Consider the following 26,415-nt stretch of genomic DNA (forward strand, 5'->3'; position numbering starts at 1 on the left):
CAAAAAAACAGCCTTTAATGCATCCAAACTTTAAAACAAGTACATCTACCAGAACATGGGTTGTGCTGTTTCACTAATTATTTGTAAGTTACGATACAATGTTGACAATATTTCCAAGTTGCCACATGTCATTCATCTCTAGGGCTGTCCCTCTACCTCATAAGACCTCTGCCTCAGGAAGTAGATCTGGCGCTCTCCCTACCCTCTGAAGAAAGGGGTAGGGTCCTTGCCGGGCGTTATCAACTAGTGAGGTCAATTTATTTGTGTACTGCATTTATTGATGATAAACACAATATCGGCTGCAATACACACAAATGAGACATTGGTGTATTATTTTACAGGTAGTGTTATGACCTTGAGGTCTGGAAATAAAATAAAAGTTGTATTGTATTGTGTTGTAAATGCTCCAAGCACCTTCCAACTCCTTATGGAGAAGTGTGTCGGTGACCTCCACCTTAATGAGGTGCTCGTGTTTCTAGACAATTTGATAGTGTTCTCAGACACATTGGAAGAACATGAAGTACGGCTCATGAAGGTACTGAATCGCCTCAAAGACTATGGCTAAAAGCTGTATCCAGAACGGTGTCACTTCTTTAAGACTTCTGTGAAGGAGCTGGGTCATGTAGTCGATGCTCAGGGAGTCCATACTGACCCTGACAAGGAGTTGAAATGTTTTCTAGGCTTTGCTGGATACTATCGACGTTTTGCCAAGGGTTACTCCAAAATAGCCAAACCCCTCAACAGCCTGACAACAGGCTACTGTGCACCAAAGAAAAGAGGCAAAGTGTACAAGAGAGACTACTCCAAACATCATGTGAGTCCAAACGCACTCCTCGGAGAGTAGTGGACTCCTGAGTGTGAAAATGCATTTAGAACTCTAATCAACAAATTGACCTCTGCACCCATCCTTGCTTTTGCAGACGCACAACTACCGTATGTCTTGCATACCGATGCTGCGAGAAGGTCTAGGGGCAGCCCTCTACCAAGAGCAAGAGGGGAAGCTCAGAGCTGTGGCTTATGCTAGTCAAGGTCTTTCTAAGAGCGAACAAAACTACCCCACTCACAAACTTGAGTTCTAAGCTGTATAGTGGGCTGTTGGTGAGAATATTAATAACTACTTTAAGGGACAAATTTTACTGAACTTACCGATAACAATCCCCTCACGTACAAAACAAAAGTGCTGTGTCATCATGTGTGATGTCAGACTGAGAATGTCAGAATACAGCTTTTGTGCTTGAACCATATGAACAACATGGGCTGCCAGGTTTCTCGCCTTATGAGTTAATGTTTGGGAGGCAGCCCAGACTGCCAATTGATCTAGTCCTTGGAATCCACCCTGATATGGGAAACCACAAGACCCACTCAGAGTATGTTAAAGGCCTTTGTCAACGCCTGCAAGAAAGCTACTCACTAGCTACAAAAAACTCCCAGAAAATGGGTGAGAAGATCAAAGCTTGTTTTGACAGGAAAGTAGAGCAGCAGAGCTCTTTGTGAACATAAGAGGGAAACAAACTCGCAGACAGGTGGGAACAGAATATCCATGTTATTGCCAAACGGATTGGAGAGAGCCCTGTCTATTTGGTTAAACCTGTGTAACCGGGTGGTACAGTCATATAGGATGTACTGTAGTACTTGGGAATGGGATTGCGGTTGGTTGACAACGGGAAGTGTGGCCGTCTGGTCGCAGGGTGGCAGTATTGAGTCCGACTATATAATGCTGCGGCCGGTGCATCCTGGTCTTTTCTTCCGGTTGTTAGCGCTCGGACAGTGTTGGTATTTGCTGAGAAGACGAGGTGTGTCTCCATTGTGGGCTAACGGAGTGGCCTATAGACACATGCTGGCGGTTGCTGCGGTATAGAGCATTTGGGTGGCGATAACAGGAAATAAGTCCGCTGGAAACGTCAGGAGGGGTTTGCCTGGGTTCAAGTTTGCTGAAATTCAGACCATTTTCTGAACTATAGTCTAAGCTGTTATTTAACTATCTTTCTATTAGGCATTTTCTTTTATTTGTTTTATTCCTCTTTATTATTCGAGCTGATGTAGATTGAAGTGCAACTGTTGAGCACAGTAGAAATAATCTGTTAAAAGAATATATAACACTGACTCAAAAAATCGTTGTGTTCCAAAATAAATTAATGCTACAAGAAACCCCGAAAGTCATTGTGTCGTGTGTGGTATCCAATTCCACGGGCTACACCTGATACAGGAAAAGGACCACAGCGCACATTGCTCCGAGATCTTCTTTTACCATGTGGGTTCCTTCCTCTAATAGAAGAAGAGGATAATCATTCACACAATGATAAAACAAGGAAAATGTAACTGAGGAAACAAGCATCAAAAGACACAGAGGGAGATGATTGTCAAGAGGATGAGTTGTACAGTGATGAGAATGAACTCTTATCTTAGCACACAAGTGCCAGAGGTTATCTGAGGAGGCCCTTTCTTTCTAACAGGAGGTGATCCCAATGAGCCTCAAACAGCCTCAGTGGTGTTAAACCCAGACATTCCTCCTTTTGAGCCTCAAAACTCTACACACTGATAACCCAAGACATGAGTTTCAATCAGAATGTCCTCTGAATAGCTCAGAGAGTGGAAATGCAGTTACACATTCTACCTCACACTCTAGAGCCCCAGACTATGTTGTTATTGATATCAAAGAACCAGACATAACACGTATATCATCTGTTCATGACATCACAGATCGTGTCACAGCCGAACCTGTAGTTGTAGACAAAGAAAATAAGGCATCTGATAACCAAGAGTCCACTGAGTTCAGACGCTCTGGTAGAGAGAGGCGCCAACTCGTAAGCTCACTTATGATGAGTTGGGAGAAACTTTGATTTTGCCATGAGTTTATTTTTTTAGACCTTGGGAACTGTATTTTCCTTACTTGATGATTCTAATCTTCATGCAGAAATGCATGTATTGCGACTCGATACCAGAGTCTATCAAATCATGCTACCCTATCAGAAAATGCTACCTTACATCACAAGCGTATTTGATCTGTCCCCCTTCTGCTCCCACTGCAGAATCACGTTAATTTACACCACTGCTCACCCTATGTACACTGTAGGAATATGGGGAGCATATTTTGATGCTTGTTTATATATTGTCTTTATTGAAGATTTCAGTGGGACAATATATGGATAGACCAATCTCCTCAATCAAATAATGCTCCCAAAGCAGAATCATGTTATTTGAACACTACACACCCCATGTACACTGTTGATGCTGTTTATAACGTTTAAATTGAAAATGTCAGGGGTACAGTATGTGCAATCTATGCAATGTAAAAAAAGCCCTTAGAAAAAACATCAAAAATCAATTAAACTAAATAAAGAAAAGTGTAGCAAAGTATTGTTAAAACGTGTCTATATTTGTGTATGGGATTCTGTATATGTGTGTTTATATATGCAATAGATAATAATTATTCAAAAGATCCAATAATAAAAACAACCAAAGATCTCAAATCTTTATTTTATTTTGAGGCATTTCTTGCAGATATATACTGCGCTATGTAATGGATATATTGGGCACACTCAAAGTTTGCCCACCGACTGCACAATTCACACTGCACCTGCCAAAAAAAAAACAATTAAAAGAGCATTACAATTTACAATGAGATACATTGTATGGTTATATCCACACACATTTTTGAGTCAATTAATAATACAAAGCACATAATTTATGTTCCACTTTACCATTTCAAACATGCTCTCATCTGCAATTTATTCAGCAAAGGAGCACACCACACAGTCATAGTCAGTGTTGTGCCTGAACGAATTTCGAATTATAAATATGTACACTTTATGTTGAAAGTATAGGCCGTCTCGATTCCCATTGAAACGAATGGCGCGGTTATTATTCTACAAAACGAGAGCTGTTAAATTGTGAAAAATGAACTGTAATAAGACAACGCGGTTATATTCTATAGACCCTGAAAAATGAATTAAACTGTAATAAGACAACGCGGTTATATTCTATAGACCCTAGAGTATATGTGGTATAAAGGCTGAGACGAATTTCGAATTATAAATATGTACAATCCATAACGTTAGGTCTCCGGCTCATAGCTCAGCAGACTAGAATACCTCCTAGAATCAATGCTTGTTGACCGGAAACGGAAAAGGGGGCTGTTGACGTTTGGTTGTAGTCCTTTCTTTTTTTTGTACCCCCCTTTTCCTTTTCCGGCCAACGAGCAATGAGTCTTCCAACAGAAATCAATGGGATTTACAAAATTCGCTAAATGTGCAATAAAACACGATAGAAACTGTATTTCGCTACGATGCTTCATTCAACCACTCTATTTCATCCTAGACAAACCACAAAGGTGGCTCAATGTTCAAAATACCGGAAAGAAATAATAGCTCACAGCAACATATTGAAAAAAAGAACTATGAACTAGTTAATTTTTTGGAACTGTGAACTTAGTTCAACATTTTGAATTATGAACGTTTAACTGAACTAGTTCATTTAAAAATTTGTGAACTGAACTTTGAACTAGTTCACGTAGAGAGTGAACTTTCCCAACACTGGTCATAGTCCTCTGCATTCCCTAGAAACAATGGTTTTCATAAGCCTTTAAACTGTGGCAACTCCAATCATTATGTTAGTAAATAAATCATGGTACACTACAAATGTATAATTTGTGAATAAAAAAGAAAATTCAATTCACAAAAGTATTAATTTTATTGTATGTATTTGTCTATCCACCCCTGAAATCTTCTTACTTTATAAACAAGCATCAAAACATGCTCCCCACATTCCTACAGTGTACATAGGGAGAGTAGTGGTGTCAAATAACGTGGTTCTGCAGTGGGGGCATTATTTGATAGAGGCGATTGGTCCATCCACAAAATGTACCCAGAGCCCTTTCTTGCTATATGCGGACTATGCGGCTGCATAGGGCCCCGCAGTCACCAAGGGGGCCCCAAACTGCCCAAAAAATAAATAAAAGTTCAGCCTCATATTTTATTATATGTTGAAGAATTAAAAGTACCTGTATTTATTTGCATGTATTGCATGCATTCATTCCACGAAGAAACGGCTCTGAAATCACCTTTGGGCTTGGCTGTCACGTGGCAAGTGACGTCTGCCGACAGGTCTGACGGTACGGTTGACAGCCGCCCACCTTCCACTGAAGTGATGAGAATAATAACGGTAGACGCTTATTACAATGTCATCTAAACATACTTATGCGTCTGGTGCAGAGAAACGCAAAAAGAAGAAAACCGATGAAGAAATACGATCAGATAAAGGTAAGGCATTTGATGTGGGGTGGAGGGGGACACATAATGCTAGTTAGTTTGCTACTTTTGTCATGCTGGCTAGCTCAGCTAGCCTCAGATAAATGGGAGCTACCTCAACTAACGGGCTATGATTGTTTGTATGTAACTAAAGTCAGCTTTATCCAGAGTTTGCTTTACAAAAAGGCTCAAATAAATGTGTCTCAAGCATAGACCTGTGCTACTATTTTATAATATATTATATTTTCTCAGCAGCCCCACAAAGATGGGCAATCCTAAAAGAACATGTGACTATTGCACTGAAGTCTTGGAGTGACACACGTTGGGAGAGCCTTGTCAACAGCATAGAAGCTGTGCGGTACCAGGTCTCTAACATAAGGGTGGCATTGTTGGAGGTCAGGGAAAAAGTGACAGACCCTCTGACAAAGGTTGAAGCCCAAAGTTTGGCAGAAGAGGTTGGGTCATACCGAGCATATTGAGGATAACATGAAGAGGCTAGAAACTGCATTCTTTAATGTGGTTGTTGACACAACCATTGGATCCTTAAAGGATAGGTTTGAAACACTGATGAGGTGAGAACCAAATTTGGAGTGCTGCTCAATTTCAAATAACTGGATGCTGTTGAATTGAGCAACCAGTGTGACAAGCTCTGCAGCACATTAAGCACTGGAGATGGAGGTGACATTGATGGATAGGAACTGGCTCCAGAAATTAGCAAGTTGCCAAGCTTGCCTTCTGATGACATGACTGCAATAGAGCAGTCATCAAGACCTACCTGCGGTCATCCATGGGATAGGATCGTCTCACTGGTCTTGCCATAATGAGCATTAATCATGAGATTGGCAAGCAGCTGTCCTATGAAGACATAATTGATGACTTTGCTTCTGAAAAAGCAAGGAAGCAGAAGTTTTGAGGAGAACGTAAGACTGTGATCATTCATATCCTGATCACAAAGTAGTGATGTTGTACAGTTATATTTTTATTTATTTGTTATTGATTGTGCAATAACATGGATGCTGGTCCATTATATGCTTATTTATTTAAGTAAGTTTAGCTATTTATATTTTACTGTTTCGGAATGGTGGGTTAAAGTTTTTTTATGTTATGCCACCTCAAAGTTTACATTGAACATTTTTCAAGAACATACTGTATCTGTTGCATTCATTAATGTACTCTAACCTGCTTTCCTCTTAAAATGTAACAGACTTCTGCATCATCACAGAATATATGAAAAAGATAGGAATCTCTACCTCACAATTTGAAAAAAAATAGGGCCCCCCAAATAGTATCTCGCATAGGGTCCCCAAACTGCTAGAAACAGCCCTGACTGTACCCCTGCAATCTTCAATAAAGACGTTATAACCAAGCATGTATTTCAGATACTCACCCTTTAACGTGAATTTTGAAGCGTACCTCCTATGGTTTAATTTCTGCGACTTATCATACCCATCCAGGAATGTTACCAAAGACAGGAGGTCAAACGATTCTTTCCACCTTTCCTCCATAGCTTTACAAAGTATTTAGAATTGATGTAACACAATAAATATCTTTTTATAACATCGTCGTCGCCCCCTCCACCTCCACCACAGACGAAAACTTTCTCTGCTCCCAGTCCCATAAAGATAACACATATATCATCTTATTTCTACATTCAGCAGCAAAGCCTGTGTGTACATGCACATATTTACATGCTTACAGGTCAAAAGGCGCAATGTAAAACATATTTGTAAGATAATTGCGCAGTTAAAAACATGTTTTAAAGAAAATACTCAACATCAGCCAAAAAGGTAGCAGAAATTAATGGATGCGCACGCATGATCATGCATTTTCGGGATGCGCATGTGCATAACTACTAGGTAGCACAATTTGATGGTTAGCAGAAATTTGCATAACAAAGGCAACACAGAGAAACTATGAGTATAAAAAATACTATGATAAAGATACCTCAATTATTTACATAAGATACCTAATGTAAAAATGTGGAAAAAATTGCATTAGAGACACTTGTGAGAGAGAGGAAACTAATAGTGGTTCGGGAGAAATCTTCTGGGGAGAACTCCGGACGGGTGCTTTCCGAGTAAATAGACAGATTATCCTGGTGAGTTAACTGCTCTGGGTAGCTAATTAGCACTTGTTTAGCTGCTTAGCATTACCTTGTTGTCGTTTAATAAGTAATTGTGTGTTAGATTGCACGAGATATGTGTCAAAGTTAAAAAACAGTCAGGATATAATGTGTATGTGACGTGAACTGAATGCGGCCGATGGTGTTAACTGTTAAGCCATTTAGCATTGAAAATGAATGTGTGTATTGCTGCCTTGAAGCTAGTCTAATTTGCACGTGCGGCTGCGTTCTGTGCCTTGTTACTGCCATGGCAGTGTGTTCGCTACAGGCAATATGTGCACTATGTTAGAACATGGTTAAACTAATTTACATGTTTGGAGAAATAAGTTAAAGGGTTGATAAATGCATTCAATGAGGTTCATGTTTAAATAAGTTAAGGGTTGATAAATGCATTCAATGAGGTTCATTTTTAAAAACAGAGGTAAAAGGCTAAAGTTAATTCATATGCTGTTTGCAGCTATTGCAAAGTTTTTTCTGTGTGTGCTTTTAAAAGATTATTATTTAAGTTGAATGCAATGGACAGTGGAAAAAAAACATTCAGACTGTTTGATAACCATGCTGCACACTTTTGTGCAGGCTAGTTTTTTTTGAGGGACGGACGGAAGGATTCTTAAGCACTGATAATTTTGTGTTTTTTCTAGTCCTATGCGGGATACATTTTTTTTGTTTATTTGAAGTACTTACTGCAGCTAAGGTACAGTTTTCATTTCACTTTTTGTTATATTATTCTGGGTGAATATTTCTATTGTTTGACTACATTGCTGAGAGAATGAATGCAACTTATTTCTTGAGAGGATCTTTGAAATACATAACTTTTATTCTCTCAAGTCGTGGTCACGTGTTTGTTGTGTGGGTTGGAGGTCTCATTAATCTTACGGTGTATTAAGCTCTTTACCAATCAAATGTGAACCTAGAATCTTAAGTAACCTGAACCAAACTTAGATATAGACTTCTAGCATAGATACCCCTACTCTAGGGGTCACCAGAAGGTTACGTGTGTAACGGGTCCCAGGAGGGAGCGTCCGTGGACAGATTATAGATAACTGAAAAACACAAGGAAAGAATGCCGACACGGAAGACGTGACTGGTCCTTCCAAATCCTCATTAGTTATTTATTCATTCGACATGTTGGTTTACTAAAGGTTACTGTTTATCTTCACATTGTCCATGCATTTTAAACTCAGTATCATATTACTGCATATGTTGTCTAATAAGACATATTTTACATGTTCTTAAAACAAACCGAAATACCCAAAATCAATTCAAAACACACCTTTTCTCACAGTGTTGTTCCTTCATCTCTCTTGTCTCTGATACAATAAACATGCAAAAAAATAAACATGTAAAAAATGCATCTTTAATGCTCTTAAAACCCCTTAAGTTTCCCTGGACTAGTATTTTTAACAGTACCTTGTAAACTATATCAATAAACGTCTTAACACTTTACAAAACCTCAAGCAGTGAGCCACGTGTGGTGTAATTACAATATAACAAGATGGTGGACATGAGCGTGGTCTGTACTAGCTTAAAGCTACTAGCTTAACAGTAAGACTTCCAACGGCACCGCCATTACAAATCTCTCGGCGAGCGTCGGACCCCACTAGCTACACATGTGCTCACCCTCACACACACACTCCACGAAAACATCACACCACACACTCTCCAATCACCAACATCGACCCGTTCTACATTCCAAACACACAACCCACCTGGAAAACACAAGGAAAGAATGCCGACACGGGAGACGTGACTTGTCCTTCCAAATCCTCATTAGTTATGAGGAACTCACGGGGATTCAGGCAAACCACAATATTACCGTGCCTCCCACTGGCAGGATAGCGCCACTGCACTGCAAAAATGCAAAAACACAAAAGACATTGCCCGTACAAAACAAGATCAACCCAGTAGGAAATAAAGCGCCTCAACAATATAAAATGGTGCAGTATATAAAAAAAACAATACACACAAATGTGGGCACACATCAGTGGGCATCACATGTGAATGAATGCGTGAATGTTAGGAAATATTGTAAAGCACTTTGGGTAAAAGCACTATATAAATGCAGTCCATTTACCATTTACACTCCTAGCCATCCCAGCCACAGCCCTGGCCAGCTAGAGGTGCATGTTTAGTCAAAGGTTAATTTCAAAGGACTAATCTACAAGCTGCAAGAGCTTTGTTCTTTTGTGTTCAGCCATTTAACCTATTATTCACTGATTATCAGTGATTAATTTGTGTCTGAATAAGGGTCTGGGCATAAATGTAGGTTATATCTAGGTGCATATGTATGCATGGGTGATTGCCTTGTAGCAGGCTCATGGGTGTGGGATTTCCACGCTACCAAGTTGAACAGTAAAACCACACAACACAGAGAGCAGTTCAAAATCTGGCTGATTTATTTATCGGGTATTTACAATCAGGGTGGGAAAAGGGTCATCCACCTCCGTTAAGGTACAATCCGTTATCCTTAATCAGTCCTATTCAGTTTTCATCTCTCTCTCTCGTCGGCCATACAGTATTTCCAGAAGCTCACACAGATGCTGTCTGTACTTCTCTAGCCCTCAAAGATCACACAGCACCCCTGCTTAATGATCCTCAGGCTTGCATGGTTAAAGGGAGGAAGTCAATGTAAGGCTTGGGGGTGGAGCCAGCAGGTTGCCAGATATACCACTCCCCTCACGGTCTGCCCCAGTCTGTATACAAGTAAATGTGTATGCATGCGAGGTCACCAAGTAAGTGGGCCTTTGTACATTTTCTTTTCTTTTCTTTTTGTCTTAAGCTGCTGGGCCACAACATAAATGGGGGCAAAATCCATTCGACGTTTTTAATAGCAGTTTCCAATAGTTTCTGTACCTTTGTAGGGTATAGTGTCATGGTTGGCGGGTGGCAGGCAGGCAGGTAGGACCCAATAGCAGACCGTTCAGGTAAAGGACAATTTATTAACGCAAAAGGCAAGGAACACCGAGAACACAGGTGACGCGGGTAACACAGGTAACACACAGGACACAACTCACCACCAACCACAATGATCAAACAAGGAACAAAGGAAAGACAAGGGCTTAAATACCAAACACAGGACACGCAACGAGTAACAGCTGAAACACATTAGGGGAGGGAGCAGTTATCACACAGGAGGGAAACTTGACAGGACATGGGGAGAAACAAGACAGATACCAAAGTAAAATGGGAAACACACCAAAACAAGACAAGGAAACAGACCATATATATATACCATATATATAACAGACCTATATATACTATATACATATAGTCCAAAGCATACAGCTTTGTCGGGACAGGCATAAAATGTAGGAAGCAAGCAAACAAATACAGCCAAAATTTGTGCTGTGTGTGGTTTGCTCCGTTAAACATGATTACAAATATGAGGCAAAATTCACACTCAAATCAGCTGTGTGCATTGTCATCAGAGCGTGTTGAATTATAATACAGATGTATTTAACCTGCTCCAGATAGCCTAGGACTCATCAGTAGCCTTTGTAAAATCCCTGAAAAGGGAGTATTTGTATGAAAGATACACACAGACTCATGTCTGTAAGGATTCATTCTCAAAATAACCAGGTACAAATGCTGGTAGTGCTTATTGTAGCTTACCGTTGTATTACCTTTAACTCTAAAGTATATGGAAGTATATATGTAGCAAAATGTCATTTGAATTGTTCAACACACGGTGCATGGCGAAGTGCATTGCAATCTCGCGGGCGCTATTTCTTTTCCATTTGAATAAATGCACTCAAAAAATGTTACAAAATGTTATTCTATTTTTATTGTTATAACTTTTTCAAATTGAATTGAGGATTTCATTGTCCCTTTGCATTTTGAAATACACTTTGAATAACGTATTTTCAAATTACATTATTAAATTGCATAATGAATTGTCAATTGCATAATGTAATGACTTGTATTGCAAATTGCAAATTGCATTGGCATTTGAATTTTGCTACATAAATGCTTCCATAAAAGTAGCTCGCTACCTCACTTGACAGAGTAACACTGCCAAACACAAGAGACTCAACGATCACCTACAGCAAGCCAGAGTTTTTCCTCCATATTCCTGCTTTCGAGGGGGAAGCAGGCGACACGCACACATCAGGGGTCCTTGTTTGGAGACGTTGCCAGAGGCGAGGAACAAGAGTGGGGGTAAGGCTGAGGCGGCGTGTTAACCTCCCTCCACTTCCAAGCATTCGGCTAGCCAGCGTACATTCCCTGGACAACGAGCTGTTCAAGTTGAGAGCTGTGATCTCCTTCCAGTAGGAAACAAGGGATTGTAGCATTATCGGCCTTACAGAGACTTGGTTGTGGGAGGATAAACCAGATCATGCCATCAGCATGATCAGCTTCATGCAAACAGGTCAAGAATATTCTCAGGGAGGGGGTGTATGCTTTATAGTCAACAATGCTTGGTGTGACTCAAGCCATCTCTCCACACAGCCATCAAGGCAGCTGAATTGTCTTACAGCGAAAAGATTGAGCCACAACTAAGTGGTAATGACTAATGTAGTATGTGGCAGGGATTAAACATAATATCAGACTTCAAAGGCAGACCCAGCTGTGAAACTAATGCCGCGGCCTCCCTCCCAGATAAGCTAAATCACTTTTACGTCCGCTACGAGGTTGTCAAGACCGACCTCGTGGAGGGAGTGCCAAACACCGTGGACATGACTGACGCTCTATCCATCGCCAAGGCCGACGTGCGCAAGTCTTTCATCATGCGCATCATCATCCTCAAAGTGGCCGGCCCAGAAGGAGTCCCAGGTCAGCTGATCAGAGCGTGCGTGGCAGAGTTAGCTGATGTGTTTATAGACATATTCAACCTCCCCCTATCCATGTGTACAGTCCCCTCCAGCTTCAAGTCATCTACTGTTGTCCTAATTCCAAAGAAAAGCACCTGTTGCCCTCACTCCCATGGTGAGTAAATGCCTAGGGAAGCTTGTCAAGGACCTAATGTCACCGCCCACCCTGGACCTTTCCCCTTAAACGGTGATGCCATTAACACAACACTCCACAACGCCCTCAGGCACCTGGAGAAGAGGAACTCATATGTGAGGATGCTGTTTGTTGACTACACTTCAGTATCTTACACCATAGTCCCTCAAGACTCGTCACCAAGCCCAGGGAGCTAGCAATCAAGCCCAGCCTGTGCAGCTGGCTCCTAGACTTCTTAACTGGTCAACGCCAAGTGGTGAGGATGGATCCTCAACACAGGGGACCGTCAGGGCTGTGTACTGTGCCCCCTCCTCTGCTTCCTGTGCCCCGAAGACTGTGTGCCCACGCACAGCTCCGACTTGGTTATTAACTTTGCCGATAACACAACAGTGACAGACCTGAACACAGACAATGACGAGACCCTGTGATGCCGCGGCTATTTCCCTCGCATGCAGTCAGTCGTTCAATTAATCAGTTGCGGTAATACTCGGTTTTGTTGCGGTAAAATATCAATCAAAACTAAAAGTGAAGGTTTCTGCATAATGCCTTGATTTAGGAAATATGTAATTGCTGAAGTGTATTTGCTTATTCACTGTCTTAAAAATACAACTTCTCACCACCTGTCAGCTGCTCTTTCCATGCTGCTTCTAAGAAGCGTGCTCCCGTCCGGGGACAGCTATATGGTGTTGGTGCGTGCGCGAATGACGCAATTGTGTCTCCGCTAAATCAATTATCTTTATTTGAACATTTACTTTGTAGGTAGTGGCGTGTGTCCATGCATGAATGTTAACTGTAAGGCCTGATGTATTGATATTTGTTATAGGTAACTTTTTAACTCTGTTTGATGCATATTTGTTGATTGATATGTAAACACCCCTGTCTGCTTAGTGTAATGGTATGTACCACTTTGGGGTTGGTCTGTCTAGCAGATATAATGGAGGTGTGTTAGTTGGATCGGAGCTTACCTCACATGCTGTCAGCTATGTGAGGTTTGGAGCGAACTTTAATGGCTAAAGCCTTGATAGAACAAGTGCTTTGGTTTGGCTGAGTATAGCCTTAATCTTTGCTGAATATTATTTTTGCTATTACTTTCCTTGTCTTTTTCTTTTTACCATTTTTCATCATTTTTGTATGCATAATTACTCCTGGTGGAGGAAGCGTAAATCGCGTCTCAAGTAATTTTTGCTTCACTGCTGCCTTTTGTGCCAAGCCTTAAGACCCTCGACAAACTACGCTTTGACATTTGGTGGCAGTGGTGGGATCCAGTGGTCCGCTAGGGTCAGCAAGCGCAATAATGTCACAACGGACACGGAAAGGCACTGCCACGGCGCTGAGAGCAACCAAGACAGTTGCAACGTCAGCAGCCCCTTCGGCGCCCTCTTCAGCTTTAGTTGGAGACACCCAGCCCAGGCCACATTCAGCACCCCCAGAGGACCGAATATTCAGGATTGAGTCTGCAGTAACGTCCCTCTTCCAGGCCAAGCAAACCAGGGAGGAGCAGCAGGAGCGGGAGACGCAGCTGCAAAACTAAAGCTGGCGATCGCTACATCACCAGTTCCAATAACTGCAGACACTGGTGAGCATCGGAAGCCTGGATCGTCAGTCCCTAGAAGAAGAGGAAGATGCACATTGCTCACCCGACTTTGCTCCGTTGCCAAACCCTCGCCTGGCTCATCGCCGAGGACGTCACTTCCCGCCAGCAACGTACCCCGACCGTCACAATGTCATGTTCATCCAGCCCTCTCTTGGATACTCCAAGGCCATGCCTCCCCCCAGCGCCGTTCAGATGGAGTCCAGTGGCGATTCTGGGGGGTGGCCTGGGGTGGCCGGGGCCACCCCTGAAAGCTCATTTGCCACCCCTGTGGCCACCCCAGATCTGATAGGTAGTTTGTCAAGTTCGTCAACACAAGAAATAAGAGAAATGCTGTCAATCAATGATGACAGCTGATCAACTGATTTAGGGTCAGTTTTACATTTTTAACTAACACAGTAATGGTCGTACTGAGGGTGGGAGAGCTGATTTCTGCTCGGCGGACGTTTGGCCATGCAGGTCACGTGACCCATGAGATGAGCGCGCTGCACCTGCTGCTGGTCCGTGAAACAGGAGGACGACGGTCACAGTGACAACGTGAACAATATAAAAACGATAAAGACGCTGAAATCTGTCGTTGAGAGGTATGGTATTTTAATGTTTAGTTATATCGTAGTTCCCTCTGAATGTGTAGGAAAACTTTATCCAGCACTAAGTAGCAGCTAAAAGACGAACTACACTGCACTAGCTAGCTTAGCAGCTTGCAAACCAAGTTAAGCATGTAACGTTAGCGTTTTGGATACCGCCATGAAATATGAAAAGATGTTATCTGGACTGAAGTTGATGTCTGATGAACTGATGGTGTTTTTTGCAGATGTGTGTGTTCAATAGAGCTAATGTTATATTTTTTGGCCAACCAGTGTGTGAAATATAGTGTGACAGTCTAGATTCAAGTAGCTATAACCAGGGCTCTAAATTAACACCCGCCAACCCGCCAAATGCGGGTGAAAATTCATTTTGGCGTGTATTAAAAAAAACTCACTAGCCGGCTTGGCCGGTGATAAATGAGTTACTTTACCATCTATTTCGCGGGACGCGTGAGCACGGTTTTTATGGGAACGCATCCGTCGAGGCTGCCGTACTAGGGGAGGGGGCGTAGGTCACTCTTGGGTTGGAAAAAACGATAGACGCCGGTACAAATACAAACAGACACAAACACAAACAAGATGTGGCGATGGTTGGGACAGCCGGCCATCAAGAGAAAGGATATTCCTACCAAAGAGGTAGGGGAGGAGGAGGATATTGGACCTCGCGAAAAAAAAAAGAAGGAAATTTAACTGTAAATGGCTAACTGGTCGTGAGTGGCTCGTGTATGATCACGAAAACAGCGTAATGTTCTGTCAGGATTGCCGAATGTATGCTAAAGAAAAACACAAAACGAATAATTTCGTGGTAGGAACCAATAATTTCAAAGTAGAAGCAGTAAAGGATCATGAGAGTGCCCGAAGTCATCAGGAGAGCCTGAGCACGAAAACCGCCAAGACGTGTCGTATCGAAGAGAGTGAAGCTGGAAGGAGCCTTGCCTTAATGAAGACGTCCGAGTTCGAGAAGATGGAGCTACTTTTTCGCAATGCCCACGCCATCGGGAAAAAAGGCAGGCCTTTCACCGACTTCGCATGGATGTGTCAGTAAGTGGATTAACTTTATTATTTACATGTTTCATTTTATACGGTATATTGACAGTACTATTTTAGTAACTATTTTAAAGTTCAGCCTCACACTTTATCAGTCACATAACATGCAAAGGTTTAACATGAATATATCATGTGGCCACCACGATTGCCCTAATACAAGCATTTTTATGTATGTGTTTTTGGTTATTATTTATTTCAGGGTTGATAGAAAGAAAGGCTTGAAGATAGGAGAGACATACACAAATGACTATCAGGCAAAAGAGTTCATTCACTACATAGCGGAGGATGTGAGGAGAAAGATGAGGGCAAGATTGTCAGATGTCAAGTTCATCTCTGTCATGTCAGACGGATCCCTGGACAGTGCAGTGATTGAAGAAGAGATGGTCTATGCCAGGAGTGCCAGTGAGGGGAAGATCAAAGTTGATTTTGTCGGGATAAAAGCTGTTTCAAAGCCAGATGCTACAAGCATAGCTGAAGCTGTGTGTAATGTAATGGAGATTGAAGTCAGCACTGATTGGAAGAGCAAGCTGGTGGCCATCACCACAGATGGAGCAGCTGTAATGACAGGAGTCAACAATGGTGTAGTTACCAAGCTGCGTGCAGACCGATCGTATGTGCTGGGGATCCATTGCATGGCCCATAGACTTGAGCTCGCCTTTTCAGATGCAGTGAGGATGTGTGATGTGATGGCCAAGAAGGTTGAGGACCTATTGAGTGGACTCTACACCTTGTATCACAAGAGTGGAGTAAACAGGGCCAGCCTAAAGCAACACTTCGGGGAGCTCCACATGAAGGCTTTGATGCCAACCAGAGTAGGTGGAACCAGGTGGCTGCCACATCTCCTCAAAGCACTAGACCATTTCCTCAGGGGCTATGCTGCTGTTGTACGCCACTTACAGGAAAAGGTATGATAATTTATAGCCTACTAAAACCAACAGTGTAGGTGGATAATTTAATATTTGTGCCTTGCTTAATACATTTACATGTCAAACACATGTCTGTCAGTGATATAAACAGGTAGGAGACACAATACAAGCCAAGAATTGCATTGGAAAAACAAAATAAATATGAGACTAAAATCATATTTGCATAATAATTTGGAATTCAGTGTAAATGTTGTCTGTGATTTAATGCTGTTGTTTTGTTTGTAGGCCCAGGAGGAGACCACTGTCAGTGTTCAGAGGGCAAAGGCCAAGGGCTTCCTTAACATAGCAAAGGATGGCGGAGTCCTACGGTTATGCTGTCTTCTCCATGACATCATCTTTCAATTGAGCAACCTTTCCAAGTCACTGCAGAAGTCAGCAGTAACCCTGGCTGAGGCTCATAGCTGCCTGTCCTCCACTCAGGCTGTCATAGAAAAGTACAAGTCAAGGTATAGAATAGAATACTTTTTTTCATTCTGCCCATGAGACATGAAAAGAACAAAATCCAGAACTCAGGTCTCGGTATAATGATAAATAAAAACAATAAATACTAATTAAAATCACCATCTAAAATATGGTGAGTATGTATTATGTATATGTATGTATAAGATATGTATCATATGTCATACAATTCATTATTTGATTTTAGGTTGTGTTAGTGTGTTTTCACACTTTTTTCACAATATGTATGTAAAGATAGATAATTAATCAAATCCATCCATTCATCTCTGCACAACTGTAGACCCGGGCCTAAGCTGAGAGCAGCACTGGAGACGGACATCTATGAGGGAGTCCTTCTGAAACCGACAAAGCCTGACCAGCATGACAAGTCCAAGAATGATCTCATAGATGCCATGTGCCAGTGCATCACTTCTAGGTTTGCCGATGTAAACAGTGGTGTCCTGAAGGCAATGCGACTGATGAATTTCCAGTGCTGGCCAGAGACAGACACAAGTGCAGGTCAGTAATAATTAAAATGTAATGAACAAATATATTCCCATTTTATGTTTTAAGACAACTCCTTAAAGCTGCAGTCTGTAGTTTGGAGACAAAAGTGGACTTAGCCAGAAAATTTGAATGAGTACAACCTCCAGGTCCCTCCTCCTTCCTCTCTGCTGTGCTGCAGCTCTGCTTTCTAAGACCCTCTCCACAGATATAAATATAACAAATATAACACAAAAATAGTTATAGGCTGCAGCTTTAACTTTGTATCAATGTTTTTCCCCTTTGTTCTCAGATTTTGGTGATGATGATGTAGACCAGGTTATTAGTCACTTCCGACCTCTTCTACTGACAGCTGGAGTGGATATTGACTTGATTCCAGATCAATGGACCATTCTGAAAACACAACTTTACACTGCAGGTTTCAGCCAAGGTACTGTTGAATGAAGTTTAAGAAAATGAAGTCTGATGTGACTCTTTAAAAATAGTCTTGAGTAGGTCATTTGTTAAAGGTACAATCCAAATGTGATGCCATCTTTTACTAACTAAATTTGCATTTGTTTTCCATGTGCTTGAAAGTCACTGAAAGTGCATACCGTAACATCTCATTTTGTATTGTCTGTCTGACCCTGCAACAGGGACCATTGAGAAGACATGGCCTGCAGTAAACAGAATGCTGCGCCATGAGTGTCCTGATGTCCTACACCTGTTTGATGCCCTGCTCACCATTCCGACAAGTACAGCTGACTGTGAGAGGGGGTTTAGTGTCATGAAGCAGGTTAAGAGTGACTAGCGCTCAAGCCTGAAAGGGGAGACACTAGCTGACCTTTTGAAAACACAGTTGTGCTCACCGGACATCAAAGACTTCGACCCACGCAAAGCCATAGAAATCTGGCATGGTGACAGTGTGCGCACACGCCGGCCACACTTTGTGAGGAAGAAAAATGGAACTGATGTAGATGGGGGCTCTGAGTCAGAGTCCTCAGAGAGCTCTGCCTCTGATGATGTTTAACCTGTCTCTTTGTACATAATACATTTGTGTAATTTTGTACATTATCTGCACTAAAACATGTTTAGAGTTGTTTAAAGTATTAAGTTTAAAAACGCTGGCCCCAGCCCCACCTTCTGGCGGTTAGGATTTAATTTTAATTGGATATACATTCCCAACTTCACTGTAAGATGAATTTAAAGCTTTAGTTAATAAAATGATCAAATGAATTCAGTGGCTCTCATAATCTGTCTTTTTTGCACGGGAAAAAATGTGGCTAGTGGAAATTCTGATTGGCTGGTAACTTCAGAAACTTACCAGCCACATTGGCTGGTGATCAAAAAAGTTAATTTAGAGCCCTGGCTATAACACAAGAACAAGCTGTGACTTATTTATTTGTTGCATTCAAATGCCACAAATGCTTGCGATGCAATATGTGTTAATTGTGTTATTAAAAGTCAGTTGTAAGAGTGGTAGTTATGTAAAAATAAACCTTTGTAGATCCTATAAATAGACATAATTAGGCACATTATTGACACCTCCTTTCTTTTTGACATTTTAATGGAGTCAAAGCTGTTATTTAAGGGGTTCCAGAGCCCCACCAACACCTGTATTTTGCACACTGATTCTAACCCAATTTGACAATGATCCTGCGTGATTGAATTACATTTCCCCCAGGGATATTAAGAAAATATGAAGAGAAGCGGAGACATTAAGAGCTTCTTCTTAAAAAAAAGAAAAGAGTCAGAGCCAGCCACAGCTTCTACAAGCAGCAGTGAAATGGCCCACTCAAGTCAGCAGCCTAGGTACAGCAGTAGTGATGAAGAGCAGTCAGCCCCCCCCTGCACAGGATGGTAAGTCATGCTTGGATAGTTTGAATTTACCATGTAGGCTCACATTCAAGTTGTTTGTCACTCCACTTATACAATTACAACAGTTTGAAACATCACTACACAAGAACAATAGTTAAAACTGTTGTAAAAGACAGAAGAACAGTAATAAAATGTGCATAATGCATAATGTGTGTGTGTGTGGCAGAACCTCCAGCCTATTGATGTCTCAGATTTCTCAGATATCTGTGTATTCCCACAGCTGACCAGCCACACCCAGAGGAGGATCCAGCAGTGTCTGGAGCTCCACCTGCTAAGCATGGTATGTCAAGTTCTGTTATGTCCAGATACGTCATTCATGAACAGTAACCTGAAGTTGTTGTGTACTCTCATACTTGATTTAATTTAAAAAGGATGGTCCAATTTTGCCCAAAGTGTCTGCTATTCATTTGCTAATACACAGCAAACCCCACACTTAAACATAGACAATCTATTCTTTAAATCTCAATACAAAACATTATGAAAAGACAGGAAAATGTGTGACACTAATCAGTCAACATACAGTCTATGGGTGTAATGGTTATTGTTTTTACTACTTCAGGTACTTCATCTAGTGAGCAAAGTGATTCAGAGGGCATGTCAGTAGGTGATGGTGATAACGATGAAAGAGAGGCTCCTCATGTTGCACAAGTACATGCTGCCCCACCTGGACCTCACGGTATGTTGTGACATTTTATCTTTCAGTTTACACGACATTGAGTGCCTTCCATTTAAATAACGTGGAAGTTGTAATACTGAACACAAATTCACTTTGTAACTAATCATTTTGAATGAAACTTCATAAAAACTGAAGTAAGGACTGATCACGATTATTTATAATTTACAGACGTTTCACAGTCCAGAGCAGCAGGCCCTACACAGCCTCAACTTAAGGTGTTTCCACGAACCATGCAAGGCAACAGGAAGAGGTCCTTCAACAGTGAGTGGTATAAACAACACCCATGGCTTGAGTACTCCCAAAGCCAAAATTCTGCCTACTGTTATGCATGTCGACACTTCTCTTTGCCAAACACCCCGGCATCTGTATTCACATCACAACTGGGATTCTCTCATTGGAAAAAGGCAATGTACAAAGATGGTGGATTTAAAGTACATGAAAAGTCAGAGGGTTATGTCAATGCCATTTTTGCATGGGGTGAGCACAAGAAGGCAATACTGACAGATTCTTCCATACGTGATGCCTTTAATGAAGCATACAACAAGAAAGTCCAAGAGAATCGAAAATATATTAAAACAGTGGCTGAAGTACTTCTTTTGACGGCAACACAACAATTGCACAACGAGGTCACCGTGAGACAGAAGGGGCAGATAACAGAGGAAACTTTTTAGAAATTTTGGAAATGATTGCAAAGCATGATCCAGTGGTACAGAAAAAAATGAAGGGAAAGCAGAATGCCAAGTACACAAGCAGTGTAATACAAAATGAAATCCTAGAATGCTTGGCAAATATGGTCCGTGAGGAGATCATTCAGGAAGTGAAGGAAAGTGAAGTGTTCTCTGTGATTGCTGATGAAACCAAAGACCTGAAAAAGAAGGAGCAGCTCTCACTGGTACTTAGGTACTACTACAATGGGGCAGTGCACGAAAGTTTTCTTGACTTTCAACAAGCCACACGATTAGATGCAGAAGGACTCAAGGACAAAATCATCCACTGTTTGGAAAGATATTGACTTGAGTACAGATCCAATCTTATTGTACTAGGTTATGACGGAGCATCAGTAATGAGTGGGAAACACTCCGGAGTGGCAGCAAGAATAAAGACTGATGCAAAACATGCAGTTTATGTACACTGTAACGCACATTGCCTGAACTTGGTACTCATTGATACTGTGAAGGCAGTCCCAGAGGCTGATTGCTTTTTTGCACTACTGCAGAAGCTTTATGTCTATAATTCTGGGTCCTATGTTCACCAGAAGTGGCTGGATGTGCAAAAGGAAATGTATGAAGGTCAGCCAAGGGAGTTGCAGAAGCTCAGTGACACCAGATGGGCATGTAGATACTTGGCCTGCAGGAATCTAATGGACCGATTACCTGCTGTACTTCGTGTTCTGCATGACATTGCTACAGAAAATAGTGGGGAAAGATCTGTAGATGCTCGAGGTTTGCTGACTCAGCTAGACATAAGTTTTGTCAGTCTTCTTGCAACCTTTCGAAGGCTCCTTGGGGACGCAAAGGTGCTGTCTGACACCCTCCAATCTCCTTCACTTGACCTTGCCATGGCAGTGGATTTAGTAAGTGCACTCAAAGACTCATTTCAGGAGTACAGAAGGGAAACATTTGTTGACAATCTGTGGAAAAGTATTGTTGACACTGCCACAAAGTGCAATATAGCCATTGAAAATGCAGAGAAAAAGAGGTCTCAAAAAGTTAATTCCAGACTTGGTGGGTCTGTCATAACCTCTACATTGGGTCAGCGCAAATGTAACGATGGTAACAAGGATTCCTTTAGGAGGACAATCTTCTACCCCATTGTGGACACCATACTTGGAGAGTTAGACAGGCGATTCTCCAAAGGCAATTGTGAAATAATGAGAGGAATACAAGCTTTGGACCCCAAAAGCACATGTTTCCTTCAAGAGGAAGCAGTCTTTCGCCTGGGAGAAATTTATGAAAGTGACTCTGAAGATCTCAGTCATGAACCCCACCAGACAAGGAGGCTTTTGCAAAGGAAACAGCAAAGTGGAATGGCGAACTTGTCCGGTATTGTTGAACTTGCAGTGTTCCTTGAACCTCATAAGGATGTTTTTCATGAGCTTTTTCGTCTGTGCAAGATAGCCATAGCCCTCCCGGTAAGCAGTACAGCATGTGAGCGCAGCTTCTCAGCTCTTAAACTCATCAAGACCTATTTGCGCACAACGATGACAGATGACAGACTGAGCAACCTGGGTGTTCTCAGCATTGAGGCTAGAAGAGCACAGTCACTTGACATGGACAAGTTTATTAAACTTTTTGCTACCAATCACCAAAACAGGAGAATTCATCTGATGTAAGATGGATGAACACTAACACAGTAATGGTCGTACTGAGGGTGAGTTTGTCTAATGGTCTTGTTTTTTTGTAGTTAAGGTTTGTTTGGTTTATGTTACAACTGTTTATGTACAATTTTACAAGTTACATTATGAAGAAGCACCTTAAACCTTAAGTTATATTTGGTCTGGTGGCATTGCATTGGACTTTAAGTCTTGTCTTGTGGTCTTATGGCCTATGTGAAAGCATTTTGTAGCAGGAGAATGAGCAAAAGCAAGAACTAGCTACCTCTATTGCACTTTGTTACTATTATTAGAATCCTCTATTGTTCATGAGAGTTTGAAGGTTTACATAACATTACTTTATAGTATATACTTTGGAGTTAAGATTTTTTTGGTTTATGTTACAATTTATCAAGTTAATTTGTGATTCTAAGGCTTAACTGTTTGATTTAAATAAACTTCATAATTTATGCTGAATCAAAGCCAACGTTTCAATTTATACCTTCATCAGGGCCGAATACCATGAATACCGTTTTTGCACATTTTCATACATCACAAGGCATCCTATAGAATAACATTATTCATCAGGCCATCATCTGTGTCACCTGTATTGTTACCTATGTTTGCTTTACTAATTTAGGTGCCATCTTGTGGTTAAATAAAAACACACCAAAGCAAAGAACAAACCAAAAAAATCTAATTCCAGTATCTCCAACAAATTATATCTAAGCTAAGTAATAACATAAACTAAGAATGTAAAGAACAACAAATATTTATGTTTTTTTCCTTACAAGCTTAATTTATCCTTTGCTTACAGATACACTTTTTAATAAGGTCTATCTTAAAGCATTTTGGTTTGTTCTGTTGCCTCGATTGCTGTGTTTTATGTAACCACAAGATGGCGCCTCAATTAGTAAAGCAAACACAGGTAACAATACAGGTGACACAGATGATGAGCTGATGACTGATTAATGTTATTATATAGGATGAGTTAAGAGCAGTTGAATTTTTCTACTCTAATTTAACTTGTGAAGAGATGAGGACTTATTCCACTACAAGGAAATGGCTCTTAGAAAATGTGTACCCTATTCTGAACATAATTACTGATTAAAAATAGACATGCTAAAATAACCAGACATACTTTTTGGACTGTGATAGGTGGAAATGGAATTTAAAAAATGACTTTAAAAAAAAAAACGTTTTTTACCAGCATAGACACCTTTATTTGACAGTTATGAGACAGGAAATCATGGGAGAGAGAGGGGATGTGACATGCAGCAAAGGACCGAGATTCGAACCGCAGTTGGCTGCGTACGCATATGTATTAAACTTCGCTATGCCATGGCCACCCCACACTAGCTTTGTGTCCCATCTTGGCCACCCCAGTAAAAATGTCCTGGATACGCCACTGATGGAGTCCACCCAAGATTTCCCCATTCACGGAAGATGAGGACATTGAACATTCTTTGACCACGTTTGAGAGGATTACTCTCACAAACCAGTGACCAATGGAAAGTTTGGCACTGTATCTTGTACCCCTGTTGTCAGGGAAGGCCCGTGCTGCCTGTGTGGCAATGGACATACTTGACACCAGAGACTATGCCAAGGCAAAGCAAGCCATCTTGACAAAGTATGAAATTGACCCAGAGGCCTATCGCCACAGATTCCACTCCATGGACTTCCTGGAGGATGAAATGGCGAGGGAACTTCAATCAAGACTCACAGACCTCTACCAAAAATGGATTTGCCCCGTGGAGAAGACTAAAGAGCAGATCGGAGATGTAATGATTCTGGAGCTAAGGGTGTGGGTTAAAGAACATAACCCACAGTCCTCAAAGCAAGCCGCTGAACTGGCGGAGGCCTTCATCGCTGCCCGCCGACATAGGAAAGGTTGCCAACTCGGCAACCAAGAGACAAGGAACCGAGGCAATCAAGGCGCCCAGCGGGACTTTGACCGAAAGCCTTCTGGTAAGTCTGTGGGTGGTGGTCGTGAGTTCAGGGGAATTAGTAGCCCCAATAGCAAGCCCCAGCAGCCCAATAAGCCCAGTAAGCCTAGATATAAAATACTCTGCCATAACTGTGGACAGCCTGGCCATATCAAACCAGGGTGCCCTTTAGCGCCCACTAGAGATGCCAGACTATGTTACACCCCATGTAATAGTTCAACTAAGGCAACCCCTAACTCTATGGATGCTTTAGTGCCCATCAGAATTGGAGGGAAAGTGTGGAAAGCCCTAATAGATTCAGCCAGTAGCCAGACATTTGTCCAAGGAGCATATCTGGGTCCAGAGGGGTTAGTGGGAGTGGGTAGAGTCAAAGTAAGTTGTATACACTGTGACGAGAGTGAGCACCAGACAGCTGATGTGCAGGTGGAGATTGAAGGACAGTCTTACTTACTGAAGGTCAGCATAATGGATAACTGTTCTTACCCTGTTGTGCTAGGTCATGACGTGCCTGTGTTGGCAGAGTTATTGCAACATCACTTACCCCAAGCAAGCAGTTTTGTGTTAACTAGAGCCCAAGCTAAGGCTAACTCCAATGATGCAACTTCGTGGCAGGAGTTACCCTTTCCTGTAGGTTCCTCAGGGGGAAAAGATAGGAAACGTCAGTTAAAAGGAGGGAAAAAGTTTTAGGAACTCCAGTACAGGAGCAGCTGCCCCTAGCGCCACTAGATGTTAGTGTGGTGGATGTTACTGACTTTGGACAGGCTCAGAAATATGATGCCACATTGAGTACCTATTTCAATAGAGTGAAGAAAGAAGAGGATGTTTCTAGGGCTGCAGTGTGTGGAAAAGAGTGCTTTGTGTTCAGAGAGGGAAGGCTGCTGCGTATAAGTGCTGAGGGAGAGCAACTAGTAGTTCCTAAGCCCCTGCGTGCTAAGGTACTGAACCTAGCTCACAGTATCCCGTGGTCAGGCCACTTAGGGCAACAGAATACCCTAGACAGGATTGCTACCCAGTTTTATTGGCCTGGTGTATACCAGGAAGTTGTAGCTTTTTGTAAATCCTGCCCAACCTGCCATCTCACTTCACGTTCAAAAAGAGGCATGAAGACACCCCTAGTTAACCTCCCCATCATCGATGTCCCCTTCACTAGGATTGCTATGGATGTTGTAGGCCCCCTTGACAAGAGTAGGGCTGGCCACCGGTACATCTTGGTAATATGTGACTATGCTACTCGCTATCCTGAGGCTTTCCCTTGAGAAACACCAAGTCTAGACAGGTAGCGAATAGCCTAATACAGCTATTTTCACAGGTGGGGATCCCTAGAGAGATCATAACAGATCAGGGCACCTCACTGTTAGGGATCAGGCGCATTAGAACTATGCCCTACCACCCACAGACTGACGGAATGGTTGAGCGCTTCAACCAAACGATCAAGGCAATGTTGCGGAAGTATGTGAGCGTCACAGGAGATAATTGGGAAGAGTGGCTGCCCTATCTCCTCTTTGCTTACAGAGAAGTCCCGCAAGTGTCCACGGCTACTCTCCCTTCGAGCTGCTCTATGGACGTCAGATGAGGGGACCCCTGGATATCCTGAGATGCCTGGATGGGAGAGAGTCCTCAGCCACTGACCAACATCATGGACTACGTACTCAAAATGAGAGACCAGTTGGACGAGCTGAGCAGTCTGGCCCACGACAACCTGGCGCAGGCCCAGTCGAAGCAAAAGACCTGGTACGACCGGACCGCCCGCAGTCGTACCTTCAACCCAGGCCAAAAGGTGCTCCTATTGCTCCCTTTTTCAGAAAGCAGCCTGCTCGCTAAGTGGCAGGGTCCCTTTGAAGTGCTGCGCAAGATGGGCCCGGTGACCTACGAGGTCACCATGCCAGATTGACGAAAGCCAAAGCAGGTGATCCCCATTAACCTGCTCAAGGAGTGGATATCCAGACCAGGAGCCACCAGCGACCTGATGTGGGCCCGCAGAGTGGACAAGGAGGAGGAACTGAAGGAGCAGTACTTCCTCACCTCCAGAGGCGAGGCCTCACGTCCCTCTGTGGAGCACCTTTCCAGCCGTCAGCAGAGGGAGCTCCTGCAGATGGTTCCTGGGGGGGGGGGGGGGGGGTCTGTTCCAGGAGGAGCCCGGGTGGACGACACTGATCCACCACAGCATTAAGCTGACGTCTCCAGGGCCAATCCGCCAGACTTCACTGAGGGCCCCTGCAA

This window comes from Pollachius pollachius (genome assembly GCF_949987615.1).
Source record: "Pollachius pollachius genome assembly, chromosome: 2".
Classification (NCBI taxonomy): domain Eukaryota; kingdom Metazoa; phylum Chordata; class Actinopteri; order Gadiformes; family Gadidae; genus Pollachius; species Pollachius pollachius.